Here is a 13980-nt window from a genome sequence, read left to right on the forward strand (position 1 = left end):
AGCGAGAGAGAGAGAGAAATATCAGAAGATGCTATGCTTCTGTCTTGAAGATAGAGGAAGGGGCCACAAACTGAAAATGCAGGCAACCAGGCTATTGCTAGAAAAAGCAAGGAAACAGATTATCCCCTAGACTTTCTAGAGAGAACACAGGCCTGCCACCATCTTGACTTTAGCCCACTGAAGCCGATTTTGAAGTTCTTACCTCCAGAACTGTAAGATAACATATTTGTGTTATTTTAAGTGGCTAAATTTTTGGTAAATTGTTGCAGCAGCAATAGGAAACTAATATGCCAACTAAATAAAAGCTTAGACTATATATCTCTTTTGCAAACAAGTGAATAATATTAGCTAGGTAGGTTTCAAGCTTCAGAATTCTAGCTGTTGCCAAAATACAATGACTTCTCTTATTTCCACCAACCATGACAGAAGCCTATTTCCCCCTTCACTGCACCTCTGTTCACTGCACCACTGTTTGCTGACTATTCCTGTTTGATGTGACTTTTTGACAAGCAGTCTTGGCAGAGAGAAAGCTAATTGACTCAACTAATTTATGTTTTCCTCAAATGTTTGGCTTTCTTTGAGCTTAGCCATGTGTATTAGTTTATAAAGTTTAAAGTTTAAAAATACATTATGTTGTGACCTTAAAAATTGCAAAGAAATTCTTTTTTCAGTCCAAACCAACCAGAATAACATATTTGTTTTGAACTTTCAGAGAAACCTTAATAAGGCCCCAGCCTATGATTTCGCTCTCTGTGAATTATCCAACAGAGAGGTTGCTCTCCACAGTGCTGGGTACCACACAGCAGAGGATCTAAAATGTTTGCTATTCTGTTTCTCTGACATAATTTTTGTGTTCGACTTTTGTTTTCTTGGATCTAGATACCTTTAAAAGAGTCTCATGCTTGCCTGTCTTTTCATAGTCTAATTCTTAAAAACCAAAATGTAGTCACATCAGTAGCAAAGAGTTCAAATCTATTCTTAGATCCCACTTTCATTCTTGGTTTTCTTTAGAATCCTTAATTGAAATTGACAGGGTTAAAGAAAAATGTAAAAGAAATATTGAATTTCCAGTATTATTACAATATCTCAACTTTTACTTCTAGCATCATCCATTTTTGTAACATTTCATAGAGGTCAGGGAACCACATTCTGTTTTCTTTTTTTGGACCTCCCTCCGCCCGATGGTAAAACTGAGATATCAACCCCAAAGATGTGTGAACGTTTGACTGTCCCCATCTAGTACTCTCCTTATGTTTGGGGACATATCCCTCATGGTGAGTCTTAGAACGCTTTAAGCGTTGCACTAAGCTTGGTTCAAGATAACCCCTTGTAGCTGAGGGGATGAGATCAGCCCACAGAAAACTGTGTGGATCTTGTAGAAAGCTCATCTTCAAGTGCTCTTATTGAATCACATGGTCTTAAAGGTCAGAAGAGGGGAGATTTAGTGACCTATAAATTGGGTAAGGAGAGCTTTCCACTGAAAGGAGTTCTTGAGTCCTGCCTTAAGAGATGGCTAGTGTCTGCATAAAGGAGAGAAAAAAAATGGCATTCTAAATGAGTAGGTTAATTTAACAAAATATTTAAAATGGTCTGAAATGGTATGACCCAGTAGGGAAAAGTTGACTCTAGTCTCAACTCTGCACAATCAGGACTAATGATGCTTTTACCTCAGATCTTATCACTGGGGTATGTACAATTCTTACTGAAGAATTGCTCCAAGCTTCTTCAGGTCTATTTCAACATCCTTTTTCAAACCTCTGTGCCCTTATGTATCTCATGTCCTCTGCCTAGAATGTTGTTATTTTCCCTGGTAATCCTGCCCCATTAGCTCAGAAAATTCCTACATGTTTCAACACTCAAATATCACTGTTCTAACTTGCCTAGGTAGAATTAGACTCCTAGGTTTTTGAGATAAGCTAAACATATCTACAAACTAACACTTAATACCTCTACAAATGTTCCCATGACCAATTTTTGTTTGTTTTTCTGCTGGAATATTTACAATTCCAGGTGTCATATTATTTTAACTCAAATAATTCAGTATGAATTTCTTAACAGATAAGAACTTTATGAAAAAGAACAATACCATTGTCACACCTCACAAAATTAACAATAACTTTAATATCTTAATATCCAATCTATATTCAGTTTCTTTAAAATAAATTTAGCTGACTGTATCCTCATGTGAGGCTTCTAAGGCAACAATCCGTGTTAACATTTTACCATTGGAGTACCTTAATGCTGCCATTTAATCTCATTGCAGAACCTCTGATAGTCTATTTTAGACGCACAGCAAGGACAAAATTTAAAATAGAAAATACAATTTAGATAAAATAAAATTTCAGCCTTGAGCATGAATCACAGCATAGCCTTGGATCTGTTAAATAGTGTACTCTTTTGAGCCATTTCTTCCAGGCAAATCCATCTTGTCTATGAGTGGTCTGAGAAGGACAGCCAGAGAGCAGTTGTTGGTGGAGCAGGCCCCTGAGGGTAGGAGCAAGACTCTCCCAACAGGTCTCTCTCTCGAGGCATTTAGACTATAGGCATTAATGGTCAAACCAAGTGAATTTTTAAAAAAACCAACAAAAGCAACAAGTTAGAATACATTTCTCACTGCTGTTATTTATTTCTATGGCAAGGGACTTCAATTATTTTAACATTCCTGGACTCAATGATCCTTTTCTTACTCTGCCTTGCAGGGGTGGTGGGGGTGGAGTAGAGTGACTTAGTTGGTATTTACATTTTAGAAGAATAAACTATGCATGTTTAACTATTGTCTTTCTTCTTCTTGGAGCTAGGCTCCCACAGGGAGTAGGAGGTCTTTGCTCCTCCATGATGTAACCTGGACAAGTCTTCACCCCTGTAGAACACTGCATCTAAGTGGGTAAGTCTTAGCAGTTCACTTTGCAGGCCCTTTTGACTTGCATTCTACCTATGGACCCTAATATAGCCTTTATCAAAAATCAAGATGATGTTTTGGTCTCTATATGCTCTATTCCAAGTTTTACTTCTCAGTTGTTTCAGAACCAAGTTGGAGATGAAGGGTACTATTTTGGGAGTTTCCTCAAGACATAAATAATCATAAAATATTATGTTAATATACTGCTATACTCTATTGACTAATATTTTACATAGACTTTTATACTGATATTTGTAAGTAGGATTAATTTGTGGCTTTCTTTTAAAGTTTTTGTTGCCAATCATAGACTAGCTTCATAAAAAGAATTTATAAGTTTAACTTCTTTTTATTTTCTATGCTCTGGAATAATTTAAATAGTATTGGAACTATCAATAATTTATATTTTTCTAAAAACCATCTTCTTAATTCAGGTTCTCAAGTTTATTTGCTTAGAGTTGAACAAAGTAGTCACTTATGAATATTTCAGTTTCCTCTATATCTGTGATTATTCCATTATTCCAACTTCGTACTCTTGTGGTAGCTCTCAGTTCCCCACTTGATAAGATGACCTAAAGGTTAATGATGATATACTTTAAAGTTTTCTTCAAAGAAGGAGTTCTTGGATTAACATAATAGTTTTTCATATTTTTTTTTAAATTTATTGTTGAATGTTTTTTTATATATGATTCTTCCCTTCTGCTTTCCTTGGTATCCTTTTTTTTTTTTTCCCAACTTGAGTCTTATTTGTAAATAGAAATTTTTCAGCTTTCCCTTTGTTTGTATCATGTCTGATGTACTGATGAGTAAAGTCATTTGATAATAATCAAGTAGATTTGCCCAGTTGAGAGATCTATTGTTCTGTGAAGAAGATAGTTGAATGATCTGTTGTTTGGATAAATATGTTTTCGGGGAGTCTCTTAAGCAATAAAATTATTTCCAATAATTTTCTGCCCTTCCCACTGAGAGATTGTATTTTGTGCTTCATCGATATCAAGCTTGGCCATGTAGCTTATTTTGGACAATGGAAGGTTAACAGGTGACCTGTTGTGGGATTCGGCCATTGTGGAATTCTGTCATTCCCCTTTACTCTCTGCCCCAAGATCAGTATGCTCCATATTGGGGCTATTCCTTTGTCCAGGGTTTCAGAATGAAGAAGACATGGAATAGAGTGGAACCAACCAGCGAAGGACATGTAACGGGAGCAAGAAATTAATCTTAATGTAATTACTCCTTAAAACCAGTGGAAATGACTTGCAATCATAGCAGCATAATATATCTTTATAAATGTTGTCGCTTACAGAAGAAAAAAAATAGTCTTCTGTAACCATCAGATGTATAAACATTATGAGATATGAAGATAGTTTAAAAAATCCTTCTAAATAAGAAAAAGAACATATTCTAACTTTTTTCTTAAAAGTATAATCAAGATGTCAGGTAGTATTTATGAGATATTTTAAAATATGCATCTTAAGAATTGTGCCTTTGTTTTAACATGTGTTCACATAATTTTGCAATTATTTTAATATATGTCTTATAAAACACTATTGGTAGATCTAAGAACAAGAAACATAAGATGCTAAAAATATTTGAAAATAGTATTTTTGGTTCAATACCCCTTGCCATACATTGTCATTATTTTATGTGGCAAAGCTGGCATAAGTGAAAATTTGGTTAATTGTCTACTTTTGTTCTTATATCCCCAATTCTCTATATGTTAGAACAAATCTGCGTTTAGTATGCTAATCTCTGAGTAATCAAATATGCCTAGGCAAAAATAATTTGCCAGGAAACTGTAGCTGCAGACCATATGATTTGCATTATTGGTACTTTCCATGTAATAATTCTACACATTGTTATCATTAGCAACACTATTTCAATCATGAATATCACCAAGTTCAGAAGAAATCATTTCTGAATTGTCTCCATTAGGCCATGATCAAGAGGAAAAAATACAAGACTGAGTTTTCCTTTAGTGTTGTATCTGACATTTTTAAATAGACTCATTTTCTGTGGTTTCATGTAACCTATTACATTTGTCACTGAATGGCAAGGAGGCCTGTCTCTCATTAGCACTTCCGCTAGTACTTGAGAAAAATATCCTGGGAGAAAAAAGATTCAATTTTCTTCCCCTGATTTGGAGGCATTTGATTTTTTTTTTTTTTTTGAGAATTTCAGTGAATATCATCTCTAATTGTAGTTGAATACCCCTCACCACATGATGCTTCGAGATATAACTAACATACTATCCACCTAGAAATATGTTTCTCTTTGATCCTAAAAATGACTTTTGATTAAAAAATTGGCTCTCCAATTTTTTATGTTAAGAGTGAGATAGAATTTAAGTGGTCCTGGGGGAGACTGATCTATAAAAGGCATAACGAAAGAATAGATGAGAATTAAATCTGTTACTTTTTTATCCACCTTAATTTTGGGGGCTTGAATACAGTTTTTATGTGTATTCAAGCCCCAAGATTCCCTGAAAACTTACACAGATTTGGAATGTGTTTATAATGTGTGTGCGTTTTGTCTTTGCAAAGTTTTTGAAAGTGATTTTAGCCCAATTATTTGCTTTGCTCCTCCTTCTGTCCCTCCTATCACCAGAGATGTCCTTAGCCATCTGTTAGTGACTATTGGGATGAGCCACTTAGGGTGAGACAGAATTCTCCTTGCACAGCTCACTGACGAACATTTCCTAGTGTAAATGCTGAATGATCTTTCAGTTGTGAAAATCAGACTGTGTCACTTTCATGCTTAAAATTGCTCATCAGCTCCGTCTTAAAACCCACACTCCTCTATCCAGCATGCAAGGTCTTCATGAGCTGGCCCTAATATTCCATTCTGGCCTCATCTTACCCCTCCAGGAGTCTATCTAGAGATTCTTTACAAGTTGTATTCTGATTCTTCTGTCTTTACACATCCTATCTGTGTGGCTTAGGATGTTTTTCACCAACTGGGAGGCTAGTTAATACCTTTTGTTCCTTTCGTTTTAGCTCAAATTCCAAACCTCTTCTGCGAAACCTTTCCTGCCTGCCTCAGGCATTCTCCTCCAGAGTTTCTACTGTACTTTGTATGCACCTGATGAAGCAGAGATGGCTAATTTACTGTCAATCCAATATCCGTTCTCCCCTCCTTCCCTCATGAAAGAATCTTGATTTTATTTGGAGTGACGATACACCCAGTTCCCAAACTTATTGTGACTAATTAATCAATCTCTGGCCAATGAAATACAAATAGATGCTGAGTGGGACTGCCAAGAAATCTTCTCGAATGGAGGAGACAGCTGGCACCGGCCCTTTCTGTCTTTACATGCTGACTGGAATATGGATGTATTGGCTGGAGCTCTAGCATCCATCTTGGACCACGAGACTCCCTTGAACATGAACACCACACATCAGAGATGGTGAGGCAGAATGAAGGAAGAATTAGAGACTGATGCTGTAAAGCTGCCCTAACAGCCTTAGACTTTGGACCTCTGAATTTCTTTCGCTTGAGAGAGATTTATTTATTGTGCTTAATCTGCCCTTAGTTAGATTTTCTCTTATATGCACCAACTCTAATCTTGATTAATACATCTGTACTATAGCAATTACCAAAATCTATAGTATCGGTCTATTTCTATATGTATTTTTTCCACTGTATTATTTCTCAGTAGAAGTGCTGAGGTTTCTGTGTTGTGTTCTAATATAATATAAATATCATACTAAGTCCTTCCAAGGCATGACTCTTGGATTGGAGATTGGGTGAGGGTAGGGTAAAGTCTTTTCAAAAGTTTATTCTTGGTGTCAATCATACAGATAAGAGGCAAATGTAAGGTCAGAACAACTGTAAAGGGGAATTCAGCTGATAAAAGAAATAACTGGGCCTTTCTCACCTTCTCTGAGCCTGAATTATGAGAAGTCTATGTTTCTATAAGGACGTTTATGGGTAAAGAGTGTTCAAGGTTGTCTTGTTATCTCTGGATGAGACCTAAACTGAGTGGAGCATAGTGGATCACAAAGTGAGAATGAGTAAGTCATAGCTTATAAGCCAACTTATTCTAGAGGTGTGATGCTCTCTTTGTATATTTTAAGCCACATCTAAGTGTTATTCAGGAGAGCCAAGGTAAGAGACTGTGTCCATTGTGGACCTGAGGATATGCAGAGTCCTTCTGAAGTCAGCATAATGGTAGCTGCAAAGAATGAACCAAGGACCATAGGCATAAGGGAGAACGCAGGAGGAAAGAGCGAAGAAAGAGTGAGTCAAGGGGCCAGCCACCCCTTGCACCAAGATTGCCTGCTTCCAATGCAAGATCCTCCATTAAGGGATGCTGAATTTTCCTTCAGCCATGAACACATACAATAGTAGTTCTGGAAGGGGACATAGAGGTCAGTTAGTCCAACCCTCTCATTTTACAGGTGAGGAACTGAGACCCACAGAGGTTATGTAAACTCACCTATGTCAGTGGCAGAGCCAATTCAACGTTCTCTCCACTATGCAATATCAATACCAGGTTATTGAACAAATAAGTTTTCAATGAAATAAAATAAATTTAAAAAATTGCATTTGTGCACTTTTATGGAGAAGAAATTCACGTTGTTTTTTTTTTAAATAAAATTTGCAAGGGCATCTATAAGCTATGCATAAATGGTAAATGTTGGGAGGATGGCAGTTTCCATGACAGCTTCACCTGTTTTCCCAAGCTCCTGTGAATGAGACTCCAGTGAGTAAGTCTCCCTCCCCACCAACTGCATCTACCCAGTGGTTTTCTCTTGAAGGAAAGTAGCTTTGATTCTCATTGAAAACTTCTTCCTTTGCTTTGTCACCTTACTTGTACTTGAGGTTTTGATGAGAAAATACCTTTACTACCGTAGGTGCTAATTCAGAGGCATATGGATTTTCTGCATCTGATTCTACCTGCCCACAGATGAAAGTTTGTTTTCATCACCATTGATTGCACTGAAGGGCCCAGTGCTCTTCAGTCAGTTCTGATAAGTTTTTGTTGTTCTTCGTAAGTTCAGTTCAAAGTGATGATTCGAATTTGGAAACTCTCTCACTCAGTATTATTTCTGACCTATGCTGACTCTGAATATCATATTCATTTCCAAAGTAATACATTTTTCTATTTGATGTTTTATGCATCACGCTTCTTTTACTCAAAGTAATTAGCAAAATAAAATTTCCAAATGTTAACATCATTAAGCGAACAGATGAATGAATAAAAAAAAAAACAGCGTTTTAAAAGAAAAGCTTTAGCTCTAAGTGCAGCTGCAGATAGAGTCAGCTATGTTGCCACTCATCTGGACTGGGTCATTGGTGTCGTAAATCCACTCCATGATTTTAAAGTAACATTTATGATGCTATTGAAATAATAGCTGATCCACTTTGGTTCCTGGTGTTTTCTTTTGGCTCTTCTCCCACTGTCAAGTGGGCATTCTGCATTCCAGTCAGCAAGGTAGGAAAGACAGCAGAAAACAGAAAGAAGGCAATCCTTACTTTTGTGTGTCAAGACTCTAAGGCTCAGTGAAAGGGAAGGGCATCAGCTTTAACTTTGCCCTTTTTCTTTTTCCATTCTGTGGCCATAATCTAACTGGGGACCACCCTGGCTTCTTTTTACCTTCTTATATGTGTCTGTGGAGTGTTACTTAGGAAAAGTCATCCAAGACATTGAAATGGGCAAAGGAGATTTATGTATGTCCCTTCTGTGGAGTGCTGGATGTTACCTAGTGTACATTTGGGAGGTTGTCTGATTGTAAACAGGTGTACTCTTTTCACTGAGTTTCTGTGGACTTTCTGCAGAGGTAGAAGGTAACATAAAAAACTGATGTAGCACATATGATTATTGTCCATAGAAACTAATGCAAATAAATTTTGTTTGGAAGAGGTAACATGGTTTTCTGTCCGTCAAAAAGAAAAGCCTAAACATTAGTAGATTATTGAGCTTTCGAATATTAATTGGTTTTACATCTATTAGCAAATCAGTTTCAACCTTCCAAAGATATTTCAGAAATATAAATTCCATGTATATGTATTTATGTATACACACATATAAACGTGTGTATTCAAATTTTTCTTTGAGCTGGTCTTAATATCTGTTTGTTCCCTTATGAATTAATAACTTGAGTAAAATAAACATATTAAATCTTAGACTTATGTTTATTTTGTATTTGCATGGGCCTTCTTTTAACTTTCTGAGCTTATACTTTAAGGGGATAACTTCTTGAGTCGAAGCTGACTTCTTGAGATGATTCTCTGATAGTTTTCTCCTTGTTTACTTTGTGCTACTTTTAAAAGTTGCTTTCTGTTCTAGAACACAAAATTTTTTTCTAGCGCTCTAAGTAGTCATAACATTAGATGTAAACAAAGAGGAATGTGGCTCACTGCTGGGAGTACTAATTTCTCTTGACCATGGGACACTTTTGTTCAATAAAATGACTTTACCCTCGTTGGCTTAGTCTTGGAGGACAAGGTGTACTTTTAAAGCTAATCAAACATTTTGTCCCGATTCTTATGTACAGAGTGGCTGGACAATAGCAGATGTTGACAGAACTAGCGTTATCAGGAGAACAGACAAAACCCATCACTTCCTTCCTGTAATGATTATTGCTGAGCTGAGCGCCATAAACCACATTAGAGTTTTTATCAGAATGAGGTAAAACAAGGATCATCCAGGATAGAAAAATAGTAATAAGCAAAATATTGGTGATTATGAGCATTGAAATACTCAAGACCTGAGGAAAGATTTTACCGTTTGGCTAGAAAATTATACAGGGGAGCAGCAGCAAGCAAGATAAATGAAGGCCTTTGAAATTTGTTTTTTTTTCTTTCTGCTCTAGGTGTTCCCCCTCCCCTCTCCACCTGGTTCCTCTTCTTATTGGTTTAATTTCCTTTTTGAATATGTAGGATAATGATTTGCTTTCAAAAGTGAAAGAAGTTTCAATCCCTCTCATAATCCCTACTCCTAACTGATAACAGACTTTATTGTTTTCTGGTTAATCTATCCTGTTCCTCTTTTTTTTTGTAATGATAAGTACTATGTTTTCTTATTTTCCTTTCCTTTCATTCTTTAACAATAGGTAGCATAACATACACATGCTTTAGCACTTTGTTTCCCCCCTTAATAATATTTCCTAGATATAACTCCACAGCAATCCATAGAGATTACCTTCATTCTTTTTTATACCTGCGTAGTACTCCATTGTGTATATTAGCTTGTTCAAACAATCCCCTGTGCTTGAATATTTAGGTAGTTTCCAAAATTTTTGAATTATAAATGATGCTACCCGTGAATAGTTTGCGCATATTAATTTTTGTATTGTTGGAGGTGTATCCTCTAGGTAAATTTCTAGCAAGGGGATTTCTGGGTTGGAGGATAAATACATATATAGTTTTGTTAGATACTGCCAAATTCCTCTCCATATAGGGTTTTCCCCATTTTGTAGTTCCACCAGCAATGTCTAAAATTATTTCCCACAGTCTTGCCAACAGAGTACGTTGTCATACTCACATTTCAGTGTAGCGTTAATTTGCATTTTTCATACTATGAGTGAAGGTAAAAATCTTTTTATATGCTTTAGAGCCATTTTTGTATCTCCTTTTGTGAATTGTCTGTGTTTTTCTCATTTTTCTAAAAATTTTTGGTCTTTTTTTCTCCTCAAATTTAAAAGTTCTTTAGAATTAGAGATATCAGTCCTTTATCTGTGATACCTGTCACAAATACTTTCTCCCAGTTTTATTGCTTCTAGATTTTGAGTTACAGTAATAAAGTCTTATTATATATTGAAGTTAAAGTGGAACTCACCTACGTGTTCTTCCAATACTTATGTGGTTTCATTGAGCTGACTTTGGTATTCATTTAATTCCCACATTTTTCTTCTTCTGAAGATCTTTGCCTTTTTTTCAGGTCAGTCATTCATTTTAAAAAAGAGTTTAAAATATTTTAGCCAGCAATTATGGTGTTTATCAGGAGTGTCTTTCAGAGGATTTAGTCTACCATGCTGCTGAAAATCAAAGTAAGCTAATCTTTTCTCTGCAGCCCTTGAAGAAGATAATATGGTTTAGCTACCCAGTTCCTAAATTCATAGTCTTACAACATGTCAATCTTTTTGATAATTTGCTTTTGGCTGGTTATACTTTTTTTAATGTTATTGAAAAAAAATTGATATATGGTAACTTTTTCTAAAAGCTTCTTTCTGTATTTGCTTACAATACAATAAAATCTAGATTGCTTAGCTGAGTCCATATATTTTTAAAAGAAAGACTTTAAACAAAAGCAAACTTAATTTGAAAATATGGTGCTTGAATTCTTTACATGATTAGCAAATATTAAGACAATTCAAAATGTTCTCAAGATATGAACCCAAATAGAAGCCTAATATTCAGGATTAGAGATATTTAACAGAGAAGTGAAATCCAAATAAAATTATTAATGAGTTAGAAGTATTTAAATAGTCCTTATCAATGCACAAAAGTATTTTATCAGGTGATTATTAACTATTCGATGGTAGCCTTACTGCTTACTCTGTGATGTAGAATTAACAAGACATAGTCATTCATATTCATTGTATATGTGAAAAAAAGTACCAGGGTTTCACACAGTAGCATTTCCATTTATTAGCAATATTAAGAAAATAAACAACACTCAGATTTTTAGAAAATCCCTCTTTCTAGTCTCAATATATATTCTTGGACCAAATCTAGCACAATTGTTGTTCCTGGCACTTGAAGATTTTGAATTCAACTCTACAGACATTGCTCTGAGTAGTTATATACATAAGTGCGAAAGATATTATGCAGGCTCCAACCAAGAAAAGCTTAGTTTTCTATCAGTTGATTTTGGGTTTCCTACCCGCTAAACTTCATTGTAAGTTCTCTCATGTTCTGGATTAAGTAAAAGGTTTTAGATGAGCTGTTGGTTAAAAGAGAAAGCTGCTAGGATTTTTACCAGACCAAACATAACCTTCTTTGCCAAAGACACATTTTGAAAATCATTATAATTTTTAATGATGAAGTGTGGAAATCTGAAAAGAAGCTTTGCTTAAAAAAAAAAAAAGAAGGAAAGAAAAATTTCCCCACAACGTCCTCAGAAAACTCAGTCTCTAAAGTGTGCTCGTTCTTAATTTCCTCGCCCATGCGCTTCTTGCTCTCAGGAGCTGCGTGGTCTCCGCAGCCAGCACGGCATCAGCAGAGCTGGGCTGGAAGAATAGTCCAAGAGTAGAAGACAGGACACAAGGACATGCTGGCAGATTTCTTAGATCTGAAATGGTTTCAATGATGGTCCGATCCCATATAGTTTAAATCTATTTTAATATGGAATAATGCCCATGAAAGTCATTCCTAGGTGAGAAAGTTATTGTGTTTGTAATTGGCTATAAATACTGCAGGAAGCACATACAGCAATTAATTCCAAAATAATGTGAACTTTTCGAAGGCCAAAGTTATGGTTAATGTCAAAGGTAACTAAGTTTATCAGAACTACGTGGTGTTTCATGTGAAATACCTGTGGAACATTTGAAGTTCCCTTCCTTTGCTCTCGCTCGTGGTGGGTTTTTGGTTACCTTCACAGACATGGTTCCTGTCTGAAGCTCACAGCAGCCTTGTGGGGCAAGTGGCTCAGAAAGCATATGTGGCCTTTGAGGGGTGACCTTCTAAGATTTCCAGCATTATTGGCAGGACCAGACTAGAATACAGACCTCTGGACATTTCACCCAGTGCTCTTTCCTATTATAACATCAGGAGAAAACAAAGCATAGGAAGAAAGAAAAAAAGAAAATGAGTTTAATTTCATAGGTTGTGACACACGATAGGTTTATATTAAAAATCTTTTTAAATGTAATAAATTTCATGAACATTGGAGTAGATTTCCCGGGGGTGAGAATGTCTTGATTTTTTTTTTTTTTTTAAATTCAGATATAAGGTGAAAATAAGCTTTGTGGAATAATAAAGCCCTTAGGGGAAGTAACTGGTCACATTGGCCTTGCTAGTTCGGTGGGTCTGTTTTCATCTCATGCAGTGAGATCACTGGTCGTTCAGGCTCTGCTGGCAGTTTTCCTAGAGGGGGCATCTGTCTTCCTTGCTTTGCACCATGTGGCTTGGTGGCAGTGCTCTGGATAGCCAGTGTGGGTTTCTGCTTACCAGTACATTTCAGAAACTTCCCTCTGAGGCTTTAGTTGTAGACCAGGGGAGAGGAGGTGATGAGAATATACGAAGGAATAGAAGGGACTCAGAAGGCACCATTGGCTGTCATCATCGTTTGCAAGTTTCCTGACGGCGGGTCCTGGCCTAACATCATCATCTGCTGCGGCATAGAAATCACTTTCCAAGGCCCAGATCAAGTATGCATTTTCATTCTTGGAGAGAAAATGAACAGGTAGAAAAAGTTTTCCAGGGCTGCAAATGACAGTTCTTTATGTGGCTGTGTGTCTGTTTGTTGCCAGACAAGCTAGGGCTTGTGCATCTTGACTGTAAAATAAAATCCCCATTCTTATTTTTTGGCCCTTAAGAAATTTCTCTAGAAATTCAGTCTCTAATTCACTTGGTTACATATGTGCGAAATGCTTACAACACATGTGTGAAAGTCAGTTAAATACAACAGCAATTAAATCAGCACTTTAAAAAATGGTTTTGGAAAGTTAAATCTTGAATCTTGATGAGGTGATTAAACTGTATTCCAAGATACAATTTCGGGATTGTATTAGGCCGTAAGTGTTCTTTGCAAATCCCACTTGAATTTCATAGTATGATGGGCTGTGTTAACAAAGTTGTTAAAATGCAAGTTACTAGGAATAAAACCTGGTGAGAAAAGCTATGCCAAGTTCCTTGGGTCCTCCAAAGTTAGAGCTTTGCATTTGCCATGTAGCTGGGTCTGGGACTGGGACTGGGACTGGGACTGGGGTTGGGGCTGGAGCCAGGGCCGGAGCCAGGGCCGGAGCCAGGGCCAGTGTTGACACATAAAGCAAACTCTTTTAGAACACAGAAGGGGCTTTAGGAAGTTAAGTATAACCCTAATAATGATTGGAAGAAATCTTATTTATGATAAATCAAGACTTGTAAGTACAAATTAGAACAAATTATTGAACTACTTTCTTGAGCAGCCTTATTTGCAT

At 36.4% G+C, this 13980-nt stretch overlaps 1 long non-coding RNA gene across 1 annotated transcript in view; it reads left to right on the top strand.

Moving 5' to 3' along the window:
• Positions 1 to 13980, top strand: part of LOC107195546 — a 73884-nt gene that overhangs the window by 3180 nt on the left and 56724 nt on the right. Inside the window, exon 2 of the long non-coding RNA XR_001516733.2 lies at positions 2799 to 2884. This is a non-coding gene — a long non-coding RNA (uncharacterized LOC107195546). The remainder of the gene's footprint in view (positions 1 to 2798; positions 2885 to 13980) is intronic.

The sequence above is a fragment of the Pteropus alecto genome, unplaced genomic scaffold, assembly GCF_000325575.1.
Source record: "Pteropus alecto unplaced genomic scaffold, ASM32557v1 scaffold61, whole genome shotgun sequence".
NCBI classification, from domain to species: Eukaryota; Metazoa; Chordata; class Mammalia; order Chiroptera; family Pteropodidae; genus Pteropus; species Pteropus alecto.